The following is a 27,622-nucleotide window of genomic DNA, read 5'->3' on the forward strand; positions in this document are numbered from 1 at the left end:
CCTGTAGTTCCCAGGATCCTCCTTCTTCCCTTTTTTAAAGATTGGCACTACATTAGCCTTTTTCCAGTCATCTGGGACTTCCCCCGTTCGCCACGAGTTTTCAAAGATAATGGCCAATGGTTCTGGAATCACAGCCGCCAATTCCGTTAGCACTCTCGGATGCAACTCGTCCGGCCCCATGGACTTGTGCACGTCCAGCTTTTCTAAATAGTCCCTAATCACTTCTTTCTCCACAGAGGGCTGGCCATCTACTCCCCATGTTGTGATGCCCAGCGCAGCAGTCTGGGAGCTGACCTTGTTAGTGAGACAGAGGCAAAAAAAGCATTGAGTACATTAGCTTTTTCCACATCCTCTGTCACTAGGTTGCCTCCCTCATTCAGTAAGGGGCCCACACTTTCCTTGGCTTTCTTCTTGTTGTCAACATACCTGGCTTTTGTGGGGGAAAGTGTGATCATATCATAGCAGGAGATGGAGAACTGAGCAGGACTGTATAGCTTGGGACCTAAAAAAGGAAAAGCTAATGTTGCGTTGAGATGGCCAAAACGTTTTGTATGAATGTTTTAATCATCGAAAACTACAGTTTCAGCTTGACCAAAACTCTTTGAATTTGGGACTATTATGGCAAATGCTTTTGGCCAAAATTTAAATGAAAAAAAATCAAAAAGTCAAAATATTTCAACTTCTCATTCCAAAATGATATTTCATTTTGAAATTTATCAAGCTTTTTTAAAAATACAAAAACAAGGGTAAATAACACTGGAAAACAAAACAAAAAACCCTCTGTTTCAAGTCAAACAAATGTTTAGTTCAGCCCAAAACTAAATTTGTTTTTTGTTTTTGTTTTTTTCAGTGAGAAAAACTTAAAAACAATTCTGCTTCAGGCTGACATGAAACAATTTTGTTTTTAAAGATTTTATGGTTTGGCCTGCAAACCAAAAATAAAACTTATCTACAGTTCTACTGTTATGTTGAATGCCCTCTTAGCCTGGCTGTTTGGGGACATTTGGCATATTGCTGATATTGAGGGAATTTTGCTTCGGTAATGTTCATGTTTTTGTATGCACTATTTTATTGAGTAGACAACACCAACCATCATTGTATAGTATATCTTAGTGGGAGCCAGAAATCTAAGTATGATTGGATGTTGTGGGACCAAAGAAGCTAAAGTCTGTAAGATTTAATTAGAGAGATAGCTGGGAGGTAGTGTTCATATTTAGATTAGGTTTCAGATTCAGGGTTCTAAATTGAACCACCATAGCACCAAAATCTCTTGAACTGTTTTTGGAGAGATTTCAGCCCCAAATAGCAGAAAATTAATTAGATAAGCTTGCTCTGCAAGATTTCTACCATTTTGAGCTGCAGGAGATTCAAAGTCAAGCCCAGCTTCTACTGTAATATCTCACCCATGTCCAAAGTCACCAGGATCCAGGAATCAAAATCCACACACTCACCTTAAAAGAGAGAGATGGGACTTGAATTTCTGGCCCAGAGGATGCTCCATTTTGAATGTGAATTTTTCATCTGGCTTGTGGGGACATTTGGTATGTTGAATCCTAAATTATGAGGGGGATTTTGCTGAAATAATTTTTTGGTCACTTTTAACGGCTTTTTTCTTCTAAGTACCAGTAAGAGATTAATTGGAAAAGCTCAGAGAAAACCAAAAGCAATAGTTATAAACATTTTATCCTGCTTCAGTGCACTGTAGGCAGCTTTCCACAGTTTGGGAAGGAGAATCATAAATGAAGATAAGAAAAATGTTTGGTTTGAAGGTTTCTCTTGCGTTCTTCCCCAGTAACCTGAACCTTACCTCTCCCCCTATTCTTCTCTGATTCTGTCTTTCTCTCAATATCAGAATTACATCATGTACTTTCATACACTGAGCTGGTTCTCTTCTGACTTGGTATCTTTACCTTTTCCCAGCAGTTCAAAACACCTTGATTTATCCATCACTAATAGAGAACATACACCAGCATATTGCCTGCTTCCATGACTACAAGTAATGTCTGCAGGGTGTTTTAGTCGTGTTTGCCTTGGCGCTTTATTCTTTTATAATAGAATGTTATTTACCTATTTATTTAAGTACTAACTTCAAGCTACAAACAAAAATATCAGTGGGATCTTCATTGTTAATTTTGCTGTACAGATGTAATTTTGATAGTTACAAGAGGATGTAAAATCTGTGGTGGTATATCATCAGTGGAAATAGATTCAGCTGCAGTTATGTGACCTGCCCACCAAATGCTGCACTAGTAAGAGGCGGGGACAGATGAGGCTTGGACTAGCTGAATGCGGCTGGTTTATTTGGAGACTTTATTATTTACATGGATTTTTTTTTGGTTGTGTTTATTTTGGGGGGGGGTCATTCTCCGCTTGGGGGTGCGGGAACAACAGGAAATCGGAGATCAAGTTGCATGTTAGCCAAGAAGGGAATAAGTTAATTCTGTTATCTAATCCTAACTGTATAACAGATTTTCAAGAGTATTCTTCTAATGCCTCTTTAACATCAGTTCAGAAATTTGCAGGGGAGAAGGAGAGAGGGTGTGGGAAAAGATGAGAGCTCCAGTGGCTAACAGACCTACAACTGAGTATGTGTTCTATAGCCTGTGACTTTAAATGGAGAATGAGATCAAAATGTAATACAATAGCATGATTTTGTGTCTGTGTCAGTGTATGTCCATAGCCCTGGACCCTATACACAGGTCCAAATCTTACTCTGGTTGAGCAGTCCCATTGCTTTCCATTGGGAAAAGCAGTAACTTTTTGTGAGTAAGAGTGGCAAGGTGTAGCCTGTAGAAATCAAACTGATATCCTATCTTGTTAACTTTATCAGTGAACCCCTTTGGAATTGATCTGAAAGTTTAGCTATGGCAGAGAGGTGACAAAAGCTAATACACGGTATCTGTGGAAACTATCTGGAAGCCTTTCAAAGACTGGTGTGAGCCTATTGTTGGTAAAGAAATATAATCTCATCAACTATACCATGATTGTAGACTGAGGCAGAATGGAGATTTTAAAGAAATGGAATCAAATAAAACCATGAATTATTTCATATGAAGAAGAATAGTTGCTGATCTTTCTATTTGGTTGCAGGTTTGTTGAAGCATTTTCAAACATATAGTGACTTTTTTCATGTTCTGTGCTGCTGGGTATTTCTCAAAATGTCTGTCAGGTGTAAAATATACTATTTCCTCCCTTACCCCAGTACATATAAAGGTAGAATTACTGATGGTGCAACATAAGTCAGCTTTTAATTTTATCAAAAGCTTTCCCACTTCATTTTCACTGTAACACACATAAAGATACAACAATGTTCCATGTTGTTAAAAAATGAATTATCCAGTTCTCAGATTGGCAAAATAAGAAGTATTAGCATGGCCCCAGAAGAGATGGCACAGTCCAGCTTATTCTCAGCAAGCACCACTGAGAAGTGTGTGTGTGGCATAATATCTGTTTAATAACTCCCATTTAAATACTGACAAAAATGAAAAGTTCTGCGTGCTGGTAAAGAGAAGTACCAGCCTATTTATATCTTGGGATGGTGGGCAGAACCCACCAAGGGTGCAGAGGGACCACCTTGGCAGATGAGGGAGGGGACAGAGAGTTAAATGATTATGGGGGTCAAAGAATGGAAAAAAAAATAGAGGAAGAGGTGAAGGTCACAGGTCAAAACGAGGGAACCAGAAGGAGAGACAGTGAATCCAAAAGTTGCCCTGAGAAGTACAAGAAGTGAATGGATGTCCCAGAGGAACTTGCCCATTTTCCTGGATATGAGCATGGATGAGTTCCTCTGGGACATCCATTGACTTCTCTTATTTCTTAGGGCAATGTTTGGATTCACTGTCTCTCCTTCTGGTTCCCTCATTTTGACTTGTGACCTGCACTTCTTCCTCTATGTCCTGTAGCTACTGCCTTTTGTTTTCACATTCCATATTTCCAAGCATCTGCACACAAGCCTGAAAAACAGGTAGGTGTGTGGACTTACTTGCCTAATTGCATGATAGATGAGTGATTTGCAAATGCAATCCAGGTGTCCACTTTTCAAAACCATGCTTATAGATGTGTGTTAATAAATATATAGCTATTTCAATATAAAAACAATGTCTCTTGTCTACTGAGGTAATGATACTTAGTTGAATTCAGATTAGAAAGGTAAATTCTCAAACATTCCAAAATGAGAATATGGATTCTTATCAATGAAAAGGATTCTTGAGCACCTTAACTTTTCATCAGATATTTTATTCTTAGAACATGAAATGAATTAGCAGGAAACTTATTTAAAAAACAGAACCAAACTCTCTCCTTCATAGAACTAAATCAACTAGATGAATGTTACTGCCAGGGTAGGGCAAAGAGGAAACATGTTTTATTCATGTAGCAAGCTTCTATTTCACACTCGCGCAAGTAAAACTACATGTGAACTAACAGCTGCTCTCAGACAGATTGCTGTGTGTCACAATCTGCTAAGGGAGCGCAGCTGGAGAAATGTGCACAACATTTTCATCTGTAAATCTAACAAACTAGGAAAGCACAATGGAGGCCACAGAATCTCACCCACCCACTGCTGCAATAAAGCTCTCACCTATATGTGAGCTATTGAAGTCCTCAAATCACAGTTTAAAGACTTCAAGGAGCAGAGAATCCTCCAGCAAGTGACCCGTGCCCCATGCTACAGAGGAAGAGGAATATGGACCCTGGACTTCAGAAAAGCAGACATTGACTCCCTCTGGGAACTGATGGGCAGTATCCCCTGGGAGAATAACATGAGGAGGAAAGGAGTCCAGGAGAGCTGGCTGTATTTTAAAGAATCCTTATTGTGGTTGCAGGGACAAACCATCCCGACGTGTAGAAAGAATAGTAAATATGGCAGGCGACCAGCTTGGCTTAACAGTGAAATCCTTGCTGATATTAAACACAAAAAAGAGGCTTACAAGAAGTGGAAGATTGGACAAATGACCAGGGATGAGTATATAAATATTGCTTGGGCATGTAGGAATGAAATCAGGAAGGCTAAATCACACCTGGAGTTGCAGATAGCGAGGGATGTTAAGAGTAACAAGAAGGGTTTCTTCAGGTATGTTGGCAACAAGAAGAAAGCGAAGGAAAGTGTGGGCCCCTTACTGAATGAGGGAGGCAACCTAGTGACAGAGGATGTGGAAAAAGCTAATGTACTCAATGCTTTTTCTGCCTCTGTCTTCACTAACAAGGTTAGCTCCCAGACTGCTGCGCTGGGCATCACAACATGGGGAGTAGATGCCAGCCCTCTGTGGAGAAAGAGGTGGTTAGGGACTATTTAGAAAAGCTGGATGTGCACAAGTCCATGGGGCCGGACGAGTTACATCCGAGAGTGATAAAGGAATTGGCGGCTTTGATTGCAGAGCCATTGGCCATTATCTTTGAAAACTCATGGTGAATGGGGGAAGTCCCAGATGACTGGAAAAAGGCTAATGTAGTGCCAATCTTTAAAAAAGGGAAGAAGGAGGATCCTGGGAACTACAGGCCAGTCAGCCTCACCTCAGTCCCCGGAAAAATCATGGAGCAGGTCCTCAAGGAATCAATCCTGAATCACTTACATGAGAGGAAAGCGATCAGGAACAGTCAGCATGGATTCACCAAGGAAAGGTCATGCCTGACTAATCTAATCACCTTCTATGATGAGATTACTGGTTCTATGGATGAAGGGAAAGCAGTGGATGTATTGTTTCTTGACTTTAGCAAAGCTTTTGACACGGTCTCCCACAGTATTCTTGTCAGCAAGTTAAAGAAGTATGGGCTGGATGGATGCACTACAAGGTGGGTAGAAAGTTGGCTAGATTGTTGGGCTCAACGGGTAGTGATCAATGGCTCCATGTCTAGTTGGCAGCCGGTATCAAGTGGAGTGCCCCAAGGGTTGGTCCTGGAGTCGGTTTTGTTCAATATCTTCATAAATGATCTGGAGGATGGTGTGGATTGCACCCTCAGCAAGTTTGCGAATGACACTAAACTGGGAGGAGTGGTAGATATGCTGGAGGGGAGGGATAGGATACAGAGGGACCTAGACAAATCGGAGGATTGAGCCAAAAGAAATCTGATGAGGTTCAACAAGGACAAGTGCAGAGTCCTGCACTTAGGATGCAAGAATCCAATGCACCGCTACAGACTAGGGACCGAATGGCTAGGCAGCAGTTCTGCAGAGAAGGACCTAGGGGTGACAGTGGACGAGAAGCTGGATATGAGTCAACAGTGTGCCCTTGTTACCAAGCAGGCCAATGGCATTTTGGGGTGTATAAGTAGGGGCATTGTCAGCAGATCGAGGGATGTGATCGTTCCCCTCTATTCAACATTGGTGAGGCCTCATCTGGAGTACTGTGTCCAGTTTTGGGCCCCACACTAGAAGAAGGATGTGGATAAATTGGAAAGAGTCCAGCGAAGGGCAACAAAAATGATTAGGGGTCTGGAACACATAACTTATGAGGAGAGGCTGAGGGAACTGGGATTGTTTAGTCTACGGAAGAGAAGAATGAGGGGGGATTTGATAGCTGCTTTTAACTATATGAAAGGGGGTTCCAAAGAGGATGGATCTAGACTATTCTCAGTGGTAGCAGATGACAGGACAAGGAGTAATGGTCTCAAGTTGCAGTGGAGGAGGTTTAGGTTGGATATTAGAAAAAGCTTTTTCACTAGGAGGGTGGTGAAACCCTGGAATGCATTACCTAGGGAGGTGGTGGAATCCCCTTCCTTTGAGTTTTTTAAGGTCAGGCTTGACAAAGCCCTGGCTGGGATGATTTAATTGGGGATTGGTCCTGCTCTGGGCAGGGGGTTGGACTAGGTGACCTCCATGGGTCCCTTCCAACTCTGATATTCTATGATTCTATGAAGACAAAAACCCCTCAGGGCCTCTTCCAATCTGCCCTGGAGGAAAATTCCTTCCCGACCCCAAATATGGCAATCAGTTGAACCCTGAGCATGTGGGCAAGATTCACCAGCCAGATATCCAGGAAAGAGTTCTCTGTAGTAACTCATATCCCACCCCATCTAACATCCCATCACAGGCCATTGGGCCTATTTACCATGAATAGTCAAAGATCAATTAATTGCCAAAATCATGTTATCCCATCATTCCATCTCCTCTATAAACTTATCAAGTTTAATCTTGAAGCCAGATAGGTCTTTTGCCCCCACTGCTTCCCTTGGAAGGCTATTCCAGAACTTCACTCCTCTGATGGTTAGAAACCTTCATCTAATTTCAAGTCTAAACTTCCCAATGACCAGTTTATATCCATTTGTTCTTGTGTCCACATTGGTATTGAGCTTAAATAATTCCTCTCCCTCTCTGGTATTTATCCCTCTGATATATTTAGAGAGAGCAATCATATCTCTTCTTTTGGTTAGGCTAAACAAGCCAACCTCCTTGAGTCTCCTTTCGTAAGACAGGTTTTCCATTCCTCGCATCATCCTACTAGCCCTTCTCTGTACCTGTTCCAGTTTGAATTTATCCTTCTAAAACATGGGAGACCAGAACTGCACATAGTATTCCAGGTGAGGTCTCACCAGTGCCTAAAACCTCCTTATCTCTACTGGAAATACCTCGCCTGATGCATCCCAGGACCACATTAGCTTTTTTCACGGCCACATCACATTGGCTGCTCATAATCATCCTGTGGTCAACCAATACTCCGAGGTCCTTCTCCTCCTCCGTTACTTCTAATTGATGCGTCCCCAGCTCATAACTAAAATTCTTGTTATTAATCCCTAAATGCATAACCTTACACTTCTCACTATTAAATTTCATCCTATTACTATTACTCCAGTTTACAAGGTCATCCAGATCCTCCTGTATGGTATCCGGGTCCTTCTCTAAACTGGCAATACCTCCCAGCTTTGTATAATCCGCAAACTTTATTAGCACACTCCCACTTTTTGTGCCGAGGTCAGTAATAAAAAGATTAAATAAGATTGGTCCCAAAACCGATTCCTGAGGAACTCCACTGGTAACTTCCCTCCAGCCTGACAGTTCACCTTTCAGTATGACCCGCTGTAGTCTCCCCTTTAACCAATTCCTTATCCACCTTTCAGTTTTCATATTGATCCCCATCTTTTCCAATTTAACTAATAATTCCCCATGTGGCACCGTATCAAACACCTTACTGAAATCTAGGTAAATTAGATCCACTGCATTTCCTTTGTCTAAAAAATCTGTTACTTTCTCAGAGAAGGAGATCAGGTTGCTTTGATACGAGCTACCTTTTGTAAAACTGGGTTGTATTTTGTCCCATTTACCATTGACCTCAATGTCCTGAACTACTTTCTCCTTCAAATTTTTTTCCAAGACCTTGCATCCTACAGATGTCAAACTAAAAGGCCTGTAGTTACCCGGATCGCTTTTTTTTCCTTTCTTAAAACTAGGAACTATGTTAGCAATTCTCCAGTCATACATTATAACCCCTGAGTTTTCAGATTCATTAAAAATTCTTGCTAACGGGCTTGCAATTTCATGTGCCAATTCCTTTAATATTCTTGGATGAAGATTATCTGGGCTCCCCGATTTAGTCCCATTAAGCTGTTGGAGTTTCACTTCTACCTCAGATATGGTAATATCTACCTCCATATCCTCATTCCCATTTGTTATGCTACCATTATCCCTCAGATCCTCATTAAAGACTGAGGCAAACTATTTGTTTAGATATTGGGCCATGCCTAGATTATCCTTAACCTCCAATCCATCCTCAGTGTTTTGCGGTCCCAATTCTTCTTTCTTTGTTTTCTTCTTATTTATATGGCTATAGAAACTTTTACTATTGGTTTTAATTCCCTTTGCAAGGTCCAACTCTACTTGACTTTTAACCTTTCTCACTTTATCCCTACATGTTCTGACCTCAATAAGGTAGCTTTCCTTGCTGATCTATCCCATCTTCCACTCCCTGTATGCTTTTTGCTTTTTCTTAATCACCTCTCTGAGATACTTGCTCATACAGCTTGGTCTACAACTCCTGCCTTTGAATTTTTTCCCCTTTCTTGGGATGCAGGCTTCCAATAGCTCCTCTGCCTTCAGATCCATAAGTTCTTCAGCCCAATTCACTTCCCTAACTAATTTTCTTAATTTTTGAAAGTCAGCCCTTTTGAAATCAAAAACCGTAGTCGCAGATTTATTTTTTTTATCCTTCCGTTGAGTTTGAACTGAATTAGCTCATGATTGCTCGAACCAAGGTTGTCCCCTACAACCATTTCTTCAATGAGGTCCTCACTACTCACCAAAACCAAATCTAAAATGGCATCCCCTCTTGTTGGTTCAGCAACTACTTGCTGAAGGAATCCATCAGCTATCGCATCTAGGAAAATTTGAGCCCTATTATTATTACTAGCACTGTCCTCCAGTCTATATCTGGGAAGTTAAAGTCTCCCATGATCACACAGTTTCCATTAGTATTTACTTCATTAAAAACATTAAAGAGGGCTCCATCCATATCCAAATTAGATCCTGGTGGTCTATAGCACACCCCAAACGCTATCTCAGGGGAGGCTCTAGTAGTTTTCTTCCCCAGTGTGATTTTTGCCCAGACGGACGCTGTCTTATCCATTCCATTGCTTCTTATTTCTTTACATTCTACCTCATCATTGATATACAGTGCTACTCCACCATCTTTACCTTTATTTCTGTCTTTCCTAAACAGCACATGCCCTTCAATACCTGTAGCCCAGTCATGACGACTATTCCGCCATGTTTCTGTTATCCCTATCATATCTGGTTTCACTTCCTGCACCAGTAGCTCTAGTTCCTCCATTTTATTACCTAGACTTCTTGCATTAGTGTACAAACATCTTAATTTTTGCTGTTTGGCCTCGCTCACATTCTTTACCCGATTAGACATGGACATTCTACAGCCAATATTATCTGTTAGATTGCTATGTACACTGCCCTTCCACCTTATGTCCATTCTCCTACCCACGGCTGTATCTTTTCTTACTTTGTTTTCTTCCCTCTCAATGCTAAAGTCTGGCATGGAGGTTACCTGGACATCTTCCAACCATCTCCCCCAAATTCCTAGTTTAAAGCTCACCTGGGTTGTGGGGGACTGAGGTTCAAGACCCTACTTTGAATCAGGCAAGACTTGAACATGGGTCTCCCACATCCCAGGCAAGTGCCATAATCACTGGGCAAGTGGATATTATGGATCAGGTGTGGTGTTTGATGACAAATTCCATCCTGGACCCAAGAAACTTCCTGATGAAAATTTCATTGAAACACACATGCTTCTGTGGGAAAAGTTCAGTTTTGACAAATTGGCCTTTTTCAAAGAAGAGCCATTTAGTCAGAAAATTCTTGACCAGCTCTATAAGTGAGTTATCTGAGAGGGTTAGCCAAACAAGCTAACTTTATAAGCCATTAGTCACGTAGATAATCCTATAATCAGTGCAATACTCTATATGCACTTGGGATTTAATGAACAAATGTTTCATCTCTTTTGCCTTTAGCAACCTTGCACAAAGTACATAGCCATATCCACCTTCTCATAAATATGCAGCAGTTTCTTTGAGCAGAAGTCTGCATCATGTTACACCGTCCTGGCAGAGTAATGCTACATTTGCATGTAAGATGTGGTATAAAAGAAATACAAATTGGTGTACTCGAAACCTTGTAAAGGAAAGCATTGTTCAGCAGTAAGAGCTTCATGGCAGGTAATTGATCACGCATAAATATTTACATATTATACAGCAGTAGGCTGAGACTTTTAACTGAAAGAAAACATCTCCATAGTGATTTTAATGTTTTCCCTATTGTTATATATGTTTGTCTTTGTAAGTAAATAATACATGCTGTGTTGTCTTCTTGAATGCTTTGGGTTTCTTGCCATTAGTGCTATAAATGCCTGTGTGTGGCTCTGTATAGGCCCAGATTCAGCAGAGCACTTAAGTTTGTGCATAAATTCTTTGCTAAATCAGGGCCACAGTATGGAGGACTACAGTTTTGTTTCTTGTATATATTGTTCTTTTTCAGAGTTGCTTATTCGTAGTCTCACTTGTGGGATAAGTATGGCATTTTAAGTTGGGAGCAGAGACCTGGATGCCAATTAAACTGGATACAGTGCAACTTCGGCTAATAGATTTCCAGAGTTGGTGCTGGATGCATATCACCGGACTTAGAGACTGGGCCCAAAGAGCCATTGCCATCAGCTGGGGTTTCAGGCAGCCCTACTGCTCTTTGCAGGTTTAGACAATGATGGCTGGGCACCCGTTTACTTTCTTCATATTTCTTTGTTATTGTTTTGGTTTATTTGTAATCCTAAGAAGGCTGTGAGGGCCACTAAACGATGAAATATGTTTTAACTGACACTTAAATCATCTCTTGAAAATTCCTCTGGTGATTCCTAGTTAACTGAAAACATTTGAGATTCCATCTTTCTGAGACATCATTGAAAATAACAGTCCATTGGGTCACCGAATGATACATTCTGGAATGTCTTTAGCAAACCAAAGAGGAAAAAGGATTTTGAAGGCTGTAAATGAAAACCTGTCCTTGTGGTTAATGCTACTGTAACAGGGTAGCTTGCCCCTTAGAATGAAACTGGGCTCAGCAATCCTGTTCCAGTCAAGGTGCCACCCTAGTTTGGTGTAATAAGGAGGATGGGGCTGCCCTTGGGAGTTAGAAATATGAGCTCAGAAGCCTGAGAGGGGAGTTCGGAACACAGATCCCAGAGAGAGCTTATAGAGAGAGAGTGAGTTCAGAACCCAGAGTTTAGAAATGGAGAGAGTCCAGAGACCAGAGAGTAAAGATAGCTCAGAGCAAGAGCTGAAAGCTTCAGGGAGGGGATGCTCTTGAAGAAGGGAGCAGTGAGAGTTCACTGGTTGAGCAGTGGAACCAGATAACCTGACGAAAGCGGGAAACTTTCAGGGATTCACCTACAAACTTCCCAGCCAGAGATGGCTGAAGGCAGAGTAGCAGAGGGAGATCCTGCTGGGTCTCTGAACGGGAAAGTTGGTGGGAGCCTGAGAGGGCTTAATCCTTGGAAGGAATTGGCAGAGAGATACCCCAGCTAGATGGGCTGGGTGAGTCATAGTGAGAGACTCTGGAGCTGTTCCTGGGGTGAAGCACGATGAGACATGCTGGAGCCATATCTGGGAGCTAAGCTGGGGTGTGGTGAAAGATGCCAGAGATGTGCTTGGTGTTGGGACAAATGTATACTGTTGGACTGTGCTGGAAGGATTCTGGTTATTGTCAGAGGGACTTTTGGTAATAAACTAATTCCTCATAAAGGCTACATATTTACTCTGTAGGCTGTATTGAATGTATTTGAGGAATTGAGGGAAACTGAGGCAAGGAACACTTGTAGGACTACCGGAGGCCACAAGGGGGGACCTGGGAGGCCACATGTTTACGGTCCCTTATCACCTGGTTAGTGGGGCGTCTGTTCAGCATAAATTTCTGGGCGTATTTCACTTGTCCTTTTAGTTTTGCTTATCATTTCAGCTCTTTAGATTTAAAATGAAAGTTTAACTTTTCAGTTAAATTATATTTTAACTGAACAGTTAAATGGAGAGGCCTTAATATATTGAAGGATTATCTGCAAAGAATGGTAATGGCTTTTTAATATCTTCTTGTTTGTGCATTACTTTTTATTCTTTATTTTACTGTGGCATACTTTTATCTGCATTAAAAAAAACCCTGATCCAAAACATTTCATATACAATAATGAGTTAGACAGACTGGGTTGGGGAAAAAAAGATCAGTACAACCATATAAATATTGGATATCTATAAAAACAGCAATGTGGCAAAAAGATTAGCATTTTAAATGGTCACATCAAAAAAGATGCAATTAAAATCCCCCCCTCCCCACACACACACACAGTTCAGAGCTTTCTTATATATGGGTTTATGAACCCTAGGAGATGAAACAAGTTAGCCATAATTATGGCATGTGTAAAACAATCATTTAAATGGCCAGTGCTTTCCCAATGCAACTGTTCTATGGATTTTAAATTTTATGTCTGAACTGTGTTTTTATATTTTTCCCCTTGTTGCCTTAGGGCTTGCCTACACATGAAACTTAATCTAGAATAAAGTTGGGTTAAATTTAAAGTTGCTGTTAGGCCAGAATAAGAGTGCCTAATTCCAAATTAGCAAAGTGGATTAAGATAATTTGGATTAAGGAGCTCTTATTCCAGAATAAGAGCACTGTGACGGGGTATACACACCACAAAGGTCTGGAAAGGGCTAAGGTGGCCTGGTAGGCCTGTTAACTCCACAGGCTGCACCTGGAGGAAGAGTCAGGGAGTAGGGAATTGATTGCAAGCAGGTTCAACTAGGCAGAAACAGGTGGGACCTACAAAGCCAGGGAGCTGGGAAAGGACAGTCACTCCAGGGAAGAAGGAGGAGAGTTTGAAGCTGGTACACCCAGGGCAAGGAGGGAAACCAGGAGTTGTAAGAAGCAGAGCAGGGAGCAGAAAGCCCAGAACAGCTGGGAAGAGGGTCCCTGGACCCTGGGGAAGTGGCACAATCGGGGCAAAGACTGCCTAGGTCACTGTGAGAGTGACAGAGAATTTGGAGGACTGTACCCTGGAAGGGGGAAAACTCTGAGTGATCTATCCAGAGGATGCTGCAGTTTCTGGGATGAGAGAGGAAATGCTGACCTGAAATAGTGACCAGGCAGAGGCACCAGACAAGTGGTGAGTGGTATTCCCTATCAGAAGAACCCACATATACAGTTAAACTGAAACAGTTAATCAGAATAAATATTCCAAAATAATTTCCTTTGTACACAAGCCCTTGGAAAAATGACTGGAAAGAATTAAATAAAATAGAATAAATTGGTGGTAACTAGCTACATTACAGTAAAGTGTGTTTTTAATACCTCTGAATGTCCAGAAAGGCAACATCAAACTATATTGTATATTAACTTAAATTCAGTTAAGGTAGTACTAATCATAAAGTTGGTCTTAACTGGTTACCAACTATTTATTATGTAGTAATCATTTTCAGCTATTTTTCTAAAGCAATAGGAGTGAGGGGAAGATGACTGATAAAAACAAGGTCCAGTAATAACATATCAGTGAGTGCAGGGAAGGGTTCAATTCTTTTCAAAATCAGGCCACTTATTTAATTAAATTTACGAGCTTAGCATCAGTTCGGCTTCTATTTTTTTTAAACAAAAATCTTTACCCAGTTTACTGCACAGTGATATTTGAAGCACCACAGTTATTTGCTATTCTAAATGTAGTGAAATATTTCAATGCCTTAAGTACCATTGCTTGGCAAATGCTGTCTGTCCTTTTAATGGTGGCCAGTGTACCATTTCTTTGCTTTTCAGTTTAAATTTAAAAAAAAATTCAAATATTTCTCTTAAATGCAGATCACGTCTGAAGGATGAAGGTAATTGTGTATTGAAAATGTAGTGATCTATTTGACAGGAGGAAGAAAAATAGACCAAATAATGGTTCATCAGACTAGCCCTCTATTTTGAGATGACTTATTTCAATTGAAACATAGGCCATTCAATCAAAATAGTGACTGGTACATTTTGTTATTGAAAGAAAAACAAAACCATGTTTCAGAAGTGGGAACCGTAGATTCACAAGCAATTACTGTTTGTGGTGATGGTTAACATACTATCCAGGCAAATGTTTGAAGCAATTACTATTACAATCTGAATCCATATTATAGAGTAGTTTGCCAATTAGAAGGTCCATAATATGCCTGAGTTTGTTGCAAGATGCTGAATTTTCCACACCAAAAGCTAATGATGGAGGGTTTTGCAAAGGATAATTAAAATGTAGTAAAAAAAGAAAATGGGACTAGATAAACATTTAGGCGGGATTTGAACAGGCTGAGGCTCACTGAAATGGAGTCAATGTGGCTAATGGCTGCTATTTAACATAAGAAAATCTATCTCTTCATCTCAATCCAAAACTGATCTAATTCAACCATAACCAAATAATAAATATTCATGTTGGTGCTGTACATCACTTACACCAACATTAAAGTGCATTGTTCTAAGTGAAATGTGTCATATAAACAGCATTAATAGGGAGATAATCCAGGGTTTCTGCCTTAAATCGGCAAAGAGCAAGGAAATGCAGAGTTAAGGGTGAAAAATGCATCCTTCACTTATGCTTTGTGCCAGTATATTGCAATCAATGAGGAGATTGTTCTACATGTAAGGCTAGATCTTCAAGAGTTCAGCTCCCAGTTAGGAATCCTATTGCTGCCATTGAGAACAACACAGAATTCCTACTACCATTCCTCACACTCTGAAAATGATGAGGGAGCTGCTCAGCGCTTTTGAAGAATGGGCCGCTTCATTTTGGTGCAAAATGGGAACTGAGCCTGGTGTTTTCTTGGGTTTTTTTTTTTTTTTGAATCTGCCCTCTACATGACAGAGGATATTTTCAAAGGCTCGAAGTACGGTTAGGCATCCAACTCTGATTTGCTCCTTAGAACATCTCCTTCTACGTGGCTGTCATAAATATAAAGGGAAGGGTAAACACCTCCTGGGCAGAGGAAAAACGCTTTCACCTGTAAAGGGTTAAGAAGCTAGGATAACCTCGCTGGCACCTGACCAAAATGACCAATGAGGAGACAAGATACTTTCAAAAGCTGGAAGGGGGGAGAAACAAAGTCTCTCTCTGTCTGTGTGATGCTTTTTGCCGGGGACAGAACAGGAATGGAGTCTTAGAACTTAGTAAGTAATCTCGCTAGATATGCATTAGATTCTGATTTCTTTAAATGGCTGAGAAAATAAGCTGTGCTGAATGGAATGTAGATTCCTGTTTTTGTGTCTTTTTGTACTTAAGGTTTTGCCTAGAGGGATTCTCTGTTTTGAATCTGATTACCCTGTAAGGTATTTACCATCCTGATTTTACAGAGGTGATTCTTTTTACTTTTACTTCAATTAAAATTCTTCTTTTAAGAACAAGATTGCTTTTTCATTGTTCTTAAGATCCAAAGGTTTGGGTCTGTGTTCACCTACGCAAATTGGTGAGGATTTTTATCAAACCTTCCCCAGGAAAGGGGGTGTAAGGTTTTGGAGGAATTTGGGGGGAAAGACGTTTCCGAATGGGCTCTTTTCCAGTTATATACCTGTTAGACGTTTGGTGATGGCAGTGATAAAGTCCAAGGGCCAAGGGTAAAATAGTTTGTACCTTGGGGAAGTTTTAACCTAAGCTGGTAAAAGTAAGCTTCGGAGGTTTTCATGCAGGTCCCCACATCTGTACCCTGGAGTTCAGAGTGGGGAAGGAACCTTGACAGTGGACATAAGCAATAGACTGAGTCATAGGAGGACATGCATCTGAACTGTGAGTTCCCTTGCTTTGATTGGCTAAACTGTAAAGATTTGTATATGTTTGTCCATGGTTGTGTTTATGGGATGTGTGGGTGGGAGGCTGGGGGTCACAAAGAGTTTTGCAATTTAATAATGCTGTATGTGAAGTGAGAAAATGCACTGCCAGTGAAGTTCAGCTAACCAAAGATTCAGATGGTTTACAGAAGGCTGTGGGTGATACGATTCTTTACTACAGTTCTCTTTTCATGTAGGGTAACCCTTCCCATGCTCCCACAAGACCAGTCTCATAGTATGTACAGAAGAAAAATGGTAAAAGATGAAAAAAAATGAGCATGCGCTACATGTCATGTTCACAAAAGCGTAAAATGTACAGTGCTAACAGAGGCTTGCAACTAACCTGATTTAAAATTTGACACCTGGGAAGGAGACCTGAACATCTAGTTTTAGTTTTCAAAGAGCATATTAAGTAGACATGACATTAAAAGAAGAATTAAGAGAGCAACAATAGCAACCACCAGTAACATATATTACTGTAATTTAAAGCAATAAATAATAAATCCTCTACATACAGAACAATAATGAGGTAAAGACCTTATGATTCTTTTAGAAACCATTTTGATTTATTTATATTGGATGGGGGGGGGCGTGGAGGAGTAAACTGTGTACGTACATACCGGGTTTTCTCCTTGTTCTTGTTCTGGACAAGGCTGGATTGTTGGCTGTAAAAGAAAAACAGATTCTCCTCATTAACTTTCATAAAAATCTCTAGAATGTGTTGTTCTCTAGTGGATAGGATTTTACCAATTCCTATTTGAGTTCAGATTTCAAGTGTAAACAGGGTTAAGATTTCCAAGTTCCTCAACCTGCTCACATTTTTTTGTTTTCTTTATCAAATAAAGGAAGAGCATGTGTATCGATCTGAAATTAACACTTTCCTGCAATAGCAAACATCTTTCAGATAACTAGTTGGTTTCATAATAGTTCCACTGTAGTCTACCTCAACAAAGCCATTCATACAGTGGTATGATTCTTGATCTTCAAATGTAAAGGTAAAGATATAAAAATCTGTTCCATTCTTGCTTTTTCCCTTCCTCTCACTCCCCAAGGAAAAAAACATGAAATGAAATGACCAATGCAGGAATTGATTTGTGCTGGCAGTGTGCTATGTTCATGTGATAGCCTTAAATTGAGACTCCTCCACCTCCACAAACTACCTCCTCCACTCCAGGGAAACTGGGGGTGGCATTTTCATAAGTTGTACAATTTGTGTAATAACCATTAACTCCACTGAGAACGGAATTAGTCTAACACGGAGTACCTTTAGAAACACATCTTGGGTATATTGGAGTAAGCTCCTGAGGAAAAACCCATGAATGCATGGAGTACCAAAACATGTTGTTATAAATGGAGGACCAATTGCAATCACTCCAATTTCTTCTCCTTTTCAGGCTATCTGTATTTTTCATAGTATTCCAGTTTTGAGCCTTTTCTTTCAGTGGATTTTTTTTCCATCTGCCCTTTCTGTTCCTTTGTCACAATTTCTCCTTAGTGGAGATGAACCCACTAATGTTCATTATTGAAACTGAACTTCTGAACCATCAAGATTGGGTTTGAAACAAGGCAAAACAAAGCAATCTGTGTCTAGTTTTATCAGCAAAAAATGATAATTAAGCTAAGCATACATTGTGCACTGATTTTTTTGGGGGGGGGTCTTGCACAGCCATATTTTAACAATTTTTGGAGTGTCAAACTTTGTCTATAATCAAGGTGCTCCAGTAGTTCAGGAGGATTGGGAAGCACAAAATACAGCCATAGAGCTGTGCCTTTGTATCATGACGTGCGTTACTTAAAATGATATTCTGTGTTGTTAGAGTACTGAAAAACTAAGAAATATTTAATACACTAAAAACAGCTGAAGATGTAATGGATGCCTGATTGTTGTGTGTCATTGTCAGAGAAGAACTGCTGAAAGTGGAGGCTCTGTTTTTTTTAATGTTTGGTTTTTTTCCAAAGAAAAGATGTAAGTGCATACTTCCTTAAAATGTAACCTGTTTGGTGTACCATTTTGTTATTACATTACTGCCTCGTCCCAGCTGTGTGTGATGGCAAGAAACTACTTCCATACAGTATACTTAATCAAATGTGTTTATTTGTAACAGTTACACTATTGGGACATCTCCCATGGAACTGCTTTCACTGAATGAGTGAATAGAAATAACTCTTGCTTACTTGGGACATTAGTAACAGAAATTCTACTTAATAAGGATACATTCAGCAAGGATACATCCAGTGGACGAGAAGCTGGATATGAGTCGAGTGTGCCCTTGTTGCCAAGAAGGCCAATGGCATTTTGGGATGTATACGTAGGGGCATTGCCAGCAGATGGAGGGACGTGATCGTTCTCCTCTATTTGACATTGGTGAGGTCTCATCTGGAGTACTGTGTCCAGTTTTGGGCCCCACACTACCAGAAGGATGTGGAAAAATTGGAAAGAGTCCAGCTGAGGGCAACAAAAATGATTAGGGGACTGGAACACATGAGTTATGAGGAGAGGCTGAGGGAACTGGGATTGTTTAGTCTACGGAAGAGAAGAATGAGGGGGGATTTGATAGCTGCTTTCAACTACCTGAAAGGGGATTCCAAAGAGGATGGATCTAGACTGTCTTCAGTGGTAGCTGATGACAGAACAAGGAGTAATGGTCTCAAGTTGCAGTGGGGGAGGTTTAGGTTGGATATTAAGAAAAACTTTTTCACTAGGAGGGTGGTGAAACACTGGAATGCGTTACCTAGGGAGGTGGTGGAATCTTCTTCCTTAGATATTTTAAGGTCAGGCTTGACAAAGCCCTGGCTGGGATGATTTAGTTGGGGATTGGTCCTGCTTTGAGCAGGAGGTTGGACTAGTTGACCTCCTGAGGTCCCTTCCAACCCTGATATTCTATGATTTTATCTGTTTCTTGAGAGTTTGAATTAGCAGTGAGTGGTATTTATCACTTGCCTTGTCCCAGAATACCTACTCTTATTTGTAGGACTTGCAAACAGTGTGATTTGATTACAGTACCTCAAAGACTAACCATAAGAGCATCAGCCATTCTTCATGCAACCTAATGAGTTGTAGGACTACTGAAACACAAGAAATAAGACAATCATAAATGTTTTTTCAACACTGCTGCTACTCCAGCTTTGTTGGCACAGGTACAATTGAGTCCAGATTTGAACCATGCCTCTTTGGAGTTTTGGAAAACCATAATAAATCCTTTGTCTTTTCCATCTCTAGAAACAATGAGTTATGTTTGGCACTGCAAAACAATTATGATTATTTTAGTGAAACCTTGGCTGGACGGTCAGTAGACGCTGGGAAAGGAAGGCTGATCCAGGGTTTATGTTGATGGGATTCGATAGACTTAGGCTCAATTCCCTGCTCTGACATAGATATCCCATGTGACCTTGGGCAAGTCATTGTCTTTCTCTGTTCCCAAACTGCAAAATGGGATAATACTGGGACATAATTAAACAGTGGTAAGATTGTGAGGCACTCACATATTACGGTAGTAGCAGCCTGCTATGGGGTGATCCCCCAAGAGTCCTTTCTAGTCTCATTCACTGATCGCAACCACTCCCGGTTGTCTTCATCACCACCACTGTGCTTTATTATATAGTTACAATAAGCTTCCCCCTCTTGCTTTTGCAGAAGGATAGAGTAGCATCAGCCACTCCTGCCTACTTCTGTCTTCCTTCAGGCTCCTTACTCTCCTCCTAGCACTTCCTTCCTTCCTAGCTCCTGGGGATATTTCCACCCAATTCTCCCCATAGGTGTATCTCCATTGAGTTAATTGGCCTCCCTTGCCAACAACCTGTCTTTCAATCGGAGCTCAATTAATATATATTGGTGGAGATTTAAGTGACAGGGTTCTGAATTAGCTCCTGAGTCAGCACATCCTGTTACACAGCCATATATGTAGCTTAGATGGTAGGCAGTTATTCTTTGCAGCATCTAACTTTACTATTGTCTGTTGAATGCCAACAGTATGTTGGGCACTGTAGAGAACCTAGAGTAAGACACAGTCTCCTCCCCAAACAGATTACAATCCAATCCTTAAGTGTAGTGTTACACTTAAAGTGTGATAAGCTCTGTTACAGTACCTCAGTGATGACACTCTTTGACAAATTCATTTTGAATTGAGTTAGAAAGGAGTCATTAAAATAATTTCTTGTGAATTTGCTTACTCATCTGAAAATTCCTCCATCACTTGACCTTTAAGCTTCTTGTTTTAATTGGTCATCGAGACCTTTCAAGAGTGGTTTAATAGAAAGGTAATGCCATTCCTGTAGATGAAACTAAAAAGGGGTACTGCTTCTTGGGGAGGTGTTGGAAGGACTGTTTGTAGAGATATGCAATCTGAGATTTATGGATATTTCTATTCATCCAACCCATTTTCTTTTTTATATTTGTCGTCATGAGCAGCCTATGACAAGGAGCTTCAAACTCAGCATGATCAACGCTGAGTGTGAGATTAGTACATCAACACTTTGTCAGGATTTGAGTTTGTACACAAAGTGCTCTTCCATTGGCACTGAGTATGTGGAAAATATTTGTCAATATAGAACAGAGATTCTAGGGAAGCATATTTGTTTTGAAATTGATGGGGGAAAATAGGTATGATTCCTTCTCTTGTCAAGGACTGACTTGAATGTTCCCATGGCAACAAAGCTCAGTGCTCTCCTTAGGCAGCTGCTGATTACACTCGGAATTTTATTTGCATTCATGATTAAGGAGGAGTATAAAAGGACTGAGGTAAAAAATTAAAAAAGCAGTAAGAGGCTAAAAGGCCTTTCAATCAATGTTGCTCAGCAGCTTTAATTAAACAAAAAAAGAGAGAGATGCTAGAATTTCAGAAACTTTTATTTAACGGTTGAATGGCTGTTGCAGTGGTATTGGAGAATTTCCTGGCATCTTGAACTTCTGCACATTGCACATCTATATATCATTATAGGGAAAAAATAGATAATTTTTGTTTTCCAGTGATGCCTAATATGGTTTTTTTTGTTTAAAATAATAAATAAATACATCTTTCTGGCCTAAAACTGTGTTAAGATGAAGGAACTTTTTTATCTTACAATATCATTTGTTCAGATCCTCCAAACTCTTCTCTGTAAGGTCATTCAGATATTCGATATCATTGTACTTTGGCTTTTAAGTCCACAAGTGTTTGTTCTGTCACATGCAGGGGAAATAAAGCTATCATCACAGCTTCCTACACTGTAAATATACAGCAGGAATACTGCAAGAATATGAAGATTCAGAAACAAAGGCAGTTCACAGAGGCCTTCAGTAACTAATGTGCAAAACTCTTGAGTTACTGGTATTGCATGGATAAAACAGAGGGCAGAATTTGCCCTTACAGGTGTATTGTGCTATAGATAAATATGTACAACTTCTATTGCTGTTATTGAGTGGGCCGTGTATCAGTGGCAGAATAGACGGAGTATTTGGGGAAAAAAATTGCTAGGATTTCTGAAGTGGGTGAATTTTCCCTTGCTTAAAATTAGTAATTGGCTCTGGTTTTCTGATAACATCTGTAGGAACTGGATTTTCTTGCCATTAATCCAGGTGGCTGCACGGCAGAATTTGCAATACAAACACGCAGAAACATGCAAGCATTCAAGAATCATCAATTTATTTCCTCAGCATAACCATTAAAAGCTACAGATTTAAAATGTTTTTAAAGGCTTTGATTGTTCCTTTTTGTATGCTGTTATGTTTTTCATACTGTGGTGTACTTTGGGGCTCATGGCCATGTTCATTTGGGTGAAAGGTGAGCCAACCAGGAGACATTTGGGTCTGGATTTGATTTAGGCTAGTCCAAGGTTCAGAGTTCAGGTTTTGAGCCCAGAGTGGTGGTGATGGAGGAGGGTTATGGGCCAAAGCCCACTGAAGTCAATGGCAGTTTTTCCATTGACCTCAATGAGCGCTGGCCTTAAGGTTTCTGATATAGATGTGATTCTTTTTATTTTTTTAATTTTAATAAAACCATCAAGATGTACATCTGAAGTATATATGAAATACAGCTATGCAGAAGTCTTGTGTACCACTTAAATCCTGCTTAAGGCCTATTTTGGGATACAAAGTGGTTTGGGTTTTAAGTAGCACACAAGCTTTTCGTTGGCGTCCACACGGGATGAATTTCACCCTGGTGGAATAACCATGTGATCCTCTTACTGTAATCGTTCCTTCTCGCTTTGTCCTTCAGTTGTCTGTTACTTACTCATTGTGTTCAAAAATTTTATTGCAAGTGCATTGTGTAGGGACCCTGCTTGAAACCTTGCTCCTGTGAGGTCAGTAGGAGTTTTGTCATTGACTTCAATGGAACCATGATTTCAACCCATGGAACCACAGAATGTCATTAAAAACCATTTATTAATTGTATTATATAATTATTATAAATAATTGTAATATGTAATTATATCAATGAATCCTACCAAACTCTCACAAGATTTGTGCCATCTTGAAAGGTATAAATCTCCCTCTGAGTAACTTCTCTCTCAGATTTCTGCCATCTGTCTTTTCAGGTACTGTTCTGTGCCCCATTACTAAAGTATCTAGGTGCCATTGCTGAAAGACAGGCCCCTTCTGAGTTTGGATCTGATCCAGATTAAGGACAATGGGGGCAGGGGCATGATAAGAAACCGTACTAAAACCGAGAGAAGCAGATAGAACTGGGGTCTTGGATTCAAGCTGCCCCAAAATTCAGAGGGAGTTAGCATCTGACATATCATTTAAAGACCCTTTTCTAATTTCTGTATGTTACATACAGCTGATTGGGTCAGCATTCCTTGTTAAAAGCAGGAGATAGTGGTTTGTGTAGCAACTGTCATCTGGATGGAGACATTTCTGGATGCTTGGGAAGGTGATTGCAGACAGTTGCTATCCAAAACACAACCTCCTGCTTATAAAAAGGAATGCTGGTCCAATCAGCTGAATGCAACACACATGTAAGTAGTCCCATTGAAGTCAATACTTAAAGTTAAATTTGTGTGTAAATATTTCCAAGGTTGGAGTCTTACCGATGTTTTTGGTGGCTTCAGAAGTAAAACCTAAAAAGAAGTATGAGCCTGGACAAAATCTGTATGATATATATGATATCTTAACATAAAACCATATATTTAAAATAAATGCAATTTATGCACCCTTTAGGACTCCTTTACAGTTTTCTGAAAGTGTGATGGGGCCTTCTAGCAAATAAAACCATCCTCTAATATTAAGATTAGATTGATTTTTTTTAATTATGCCAAACTCTGATTTTTGCTCGATCATAAAGTATAACAAAAGGGCCATCTTTTAAAATGGAATAGCTTACCTCAAAAAATATTTGTAATTGTTCTGTGTTTCAACCAGCCTCTGTATCTTTCTCAGCAAACTTCTCAAAATGTTTCTGCTATGAATAACAGGTTTGCCATGGGCTGCTTTCAACTCCCTGAAAGGGGGTTCCAAAGAGGATGGCTCTAGACTGTTCTCAGTGGTAGCAGATGACAGAACAAGGAGTAATGGTCTCAAGTTGCAGTGGCGGTTTAGGTTAGATATTAGGAAAAACTTTTTCACTAGAAGGGTGGTGAAACACTGGAATGCGTTACCTAGGGAGGTGGTGGAATCTCCTTCCTTAGATATTTTTAAGGTCAGGCTTGACAAAGCCCTGCTGGGATGATGTAGTTGGGGATTGGTCCTGCTTTGAGCAGGGGGTTGGACTAGATGACCTCCTGAGGTCCCTTCCAACCTGATATTCTATGAGTCTATGATCCCTGCTCTTGAACCCTCCCCCGATTAGCATCCCAATTTTGTTCCTTTCAGCTTTACTTTTTTTAATTGGACTGTTATCCAAAAAAAACTGTCAAAAAACCCTATTCATACTTTTAAAGGGTACTCAGGAGAGAATGCTGAGGGAAGTAGACACCAAGAGAATGAGTGAGAAAAAGTGCACAGTTCATTTATCACTGCTTAGCATCATCATTGATGTAGGAGAGATCTGTGAAGGGCTGAGGATTTTTACAAGAAAATGTGAGAATGTTAGATTTGTAACAATGAACTTGGTGAAAATGAATAATTACTGCAACTGTGATATATCAGATCTGCTGATACAAGGAAATGCAGTGAACAGGAAGATACATCAGTCCTCTTCTATCAGTAACTATCAGCCTTTCCATCAGACCCCTTGGCATATCAAATTTCCCGACTTGGTGGAGAATACATATGTACTGCCATGTGGATGGGGGGAAGCGGTAAACATGGTATATCTTGACTTTAGTTAAGCTTTTGATACTGTCTCGCATTACCTTCTCATAAACAAACTAAGGAAATGTAACCTAGATGGAGCTACTATAAAGTGGGTGCAAAACATGGTTGGAAAACCATTCCCAGAGAGTAGTTATCAGTGGTTCACAGTCATGCTGGAAGTGCATAATGAGTGGGGTCCTGCAGGGATCTGTTCTGGGCCTGGTTCTGTTCAATAGCTTCATCAATGATTTAAATAATGGCATACAGAGTACACTTATAAAGTTTGCGAATGATACCAAGATGAGAGGGGTTGCAAGTGTTTTGAAGGATTGGATTACAATTCAAAATGATCTGGACAAACTGGATAAATGGTCTGAAGTAAATAGGATGAAATTCAATAAGGACAAATGCAAAGTACTCCATTTAATGAGGAACAATGAGTTGCACACATACAAAACGGGAAATGACTGCCTAGGAAGGAATATTGTGGAAAGGGATGTGGGGGTCATAGTGGACCATAAGCTAAATACAAGTCAACAGTGTAACGCTGTTGCAAAAAAAGCAAACATCATTCTGGGAGCAAGACACAAGAAGTAATTCTTCCACTCTATTCTGCTTTGATAAGGCGTCAGCTGTAGTAATGTGTCCAGTTCTGGGCACCACATTTCAGGAAGGATGTGTGCAAATTGGAGAGAGTCCAGAGAAGAGCAACAAAAATGATTAAAGGTCTAGAAAACATGACCTCAGAGGGAAGATTGAAAAAAATGACTTTTTAGTCTGGAAAAGAGAAGACTGAGAGGGGACATAAGTTTTCAAGTATGTAAAAGCTTGTTACAAGGAGGAGGAAGAAACATTATTTTTCTTAACCTCTGAGGATAGGACAAGAAGCAATGGTTTTAAATTGCTGCAAGGGAGGTTTAGGTTGGACATTAGGAAAAGCTTCCTAACTGTCCGGGTGGTTAAGCACTGGAATAAATTGCCTAGGGAGGTTGTGGAATCTCCATCATTGAAGATTTTTAAGAGCAGGGATGGTCTAGATAATTAGTCCTGCCACAAGTGCAAGGGACTGGACTAGATGACCTTTCATGGTCCCTTCCAGTTCTATGGTTCTATGTTACCAGGCAAGAGACCCTCCTCTCACCTCCAAACTTTTTCTGGAGTCCCATGGAAATTGAAGGACTGCTTCTGATGGGAAAGGGGATTTCTGAAAGGGGGAGAGAGGAGATGGAAGCAAGAAGTGAGAGAAGATGAGGTTCTGTAAGATGCTTGTCTTCTATGGGTGTGACCTTCACTATCACAAATAATGGTGGACTTTTAAATGCCACATAAGGAACGGTTAGGTTCAGCTTGAGACACGTAAATTGTATTATGTTCCTATATTCATCAATAAGAAGACTAATAGTAAAAGGATGTGCAGTGACTTTTGATATTTTGAACTAGTACGGATCTGAAAAGGGGGCTTCCTAATCGTAGTGGAGGGTACATATATGCTTTGTCTGGGAGATGTGATGCCTAGTGTGGATAGACAGAGTCGCACTAGCTCAAGCTGAGTTAATGCACTAAAAATAGCAGTACGGACGTTGTGGCATAGGTGGTGTCTCAGGCTAGCCACCTGAGTCCAAGCCCACCTGACTTCCCCTGCACGCCCCCCACCCCAATGCTGAGCTTGCGTGGCTAGCCCAAGCTGCCACCAATACCAAAACCCACACTGCTATTTTTGAGCCCCCTAGCTCACCTTGAGCTAGCTCAAGTGTGTCCACCCGTGGTGGGAACCACATCTGCCAGCCAGCCAGCCCAGCAGTACTTGGGCTGGGGGATTGGTAAATCATGTTCAAGGGGTCCAAATTATTGCCAGAGAGGCCAAAATACGTACACAGTTATCCAGTGTAAAGCAGTGGAACAACAGCAGATCGGAGAGTTGTCATCTTCTATATACATTATAAATCATAGTAAAATATTAACATAGTAGACAAATATTACTTTTTTTTAATCTCTCAAAATGCAACATTTTCCAGGAGTCTAACTAGCCACTGGGAAGTGTGTGTTTTTGTTTTGTTTTTTCTTCAAATGCAGGGACCCCAAAATACCCACTTGCTTCTCTCCTCTGGTAATAGAACCCTAGAGCCAGCCCTGCCTTCCAGCTATACCCAAAGAGGCATCTGCATCTCAGCATAAATCCGATCTAAACCTGAACTAGAAAACAGGAAAGCCATCTGAATATATCATCATGTTTCCAATATGAAGTAGAGCTGATGGAGAAATGAATCTTGATTTATAGCTCCCATGGAATGTTCTGATTGTAGAGAGAAACTTCAATTCAGTGAATAGGTATCTTGAACACAAACATGACTTTTAATTAAAATGATAAGTAACAGACTGAGAGTGTGAATATGCAAAATTAGCAACTCAGACAAATGTTTCTCATTACTGAATTAGAAACCTCTGTGGTGTCTTCCTTTTCTGATATGAACCTTATGTGGTTTAAACTGTGTGATTGATCTCGTATAAAATCCATGACATACACTTGTCTGCACTGATGTGATAAATATAATCAAATACAGTGTAAGTATTTGAATAACACAATGCAATTGTAATCCCTAGCTTTAGCATTTGCAGATTTCAGTGTAAGGGCATATTTTAAAGCTTCTGGCTAAAATGGACGAGTCAAATTCAAGCCAGCTAAAGCTCCTAGAAATAGTTCAGGTAGTTGGCAAGCTGTAGCATGTGACTGTTAATGAATGCCATATATAAAACCATCTTGTCATAGGCTTTTGCAGTTTTTTCATGTAGCATAATGGTTCTCAAACTTGTGTACTGGTGACCCCTTTCACATAGCAAGCCTCTGAGTGCGACACCCACCCCTTATAAATTAAAAACACTTTAAAATATATTTAACACCATTATAAATGCTGGATGCAAAGCAGGGTTTGGGGTGAGGCCTACAGCTTGCGGACCCCCCTACCCCCATGAAATAACTTTGTGACCCCTTGAGGGGTCCTGACCCCCAGTTTGAGAACCCCTGTTCTAGCACTTGAAGGTATTGATCTGCTAATTATAATAATTATTTTTATCTTTACTTAATTTGGCTGCTGCTGGAAAAGATA

At 40.3% G+C, this 27,622-nt stretch overlaps 1 protein-coding gene across 1 annotated transcript in view; it reads left to right on the top strand.

Annotated features, from left to right (window-relative positions):
* Positions 1-27,622, top strand: part of GRID2 (glutamate ionotropic receptor delta type subunit 2) — a 1,023,752-nt gene that overhangs the window by 498,660 nt on the left and 497,470 nt on the right. The gene's annotated exons all lie outside the window — the stretch shown is intronic.

Source organism: Lepidochelys kempii, chromosome 4 (assembly GCF_965140285.1).
Source record: "Lepidochelys kempii isolate rLepKem1 chromosome 4, rLepKem1.hap1, whole genome shotgun sequence".
Classification (NCBI taxonomy): domain Eukaryota; kingdom Metazoa; phylum Chordata; order Testudines; family Cheloniidae; genus Lepidochelys; species Lepidochelys kempii.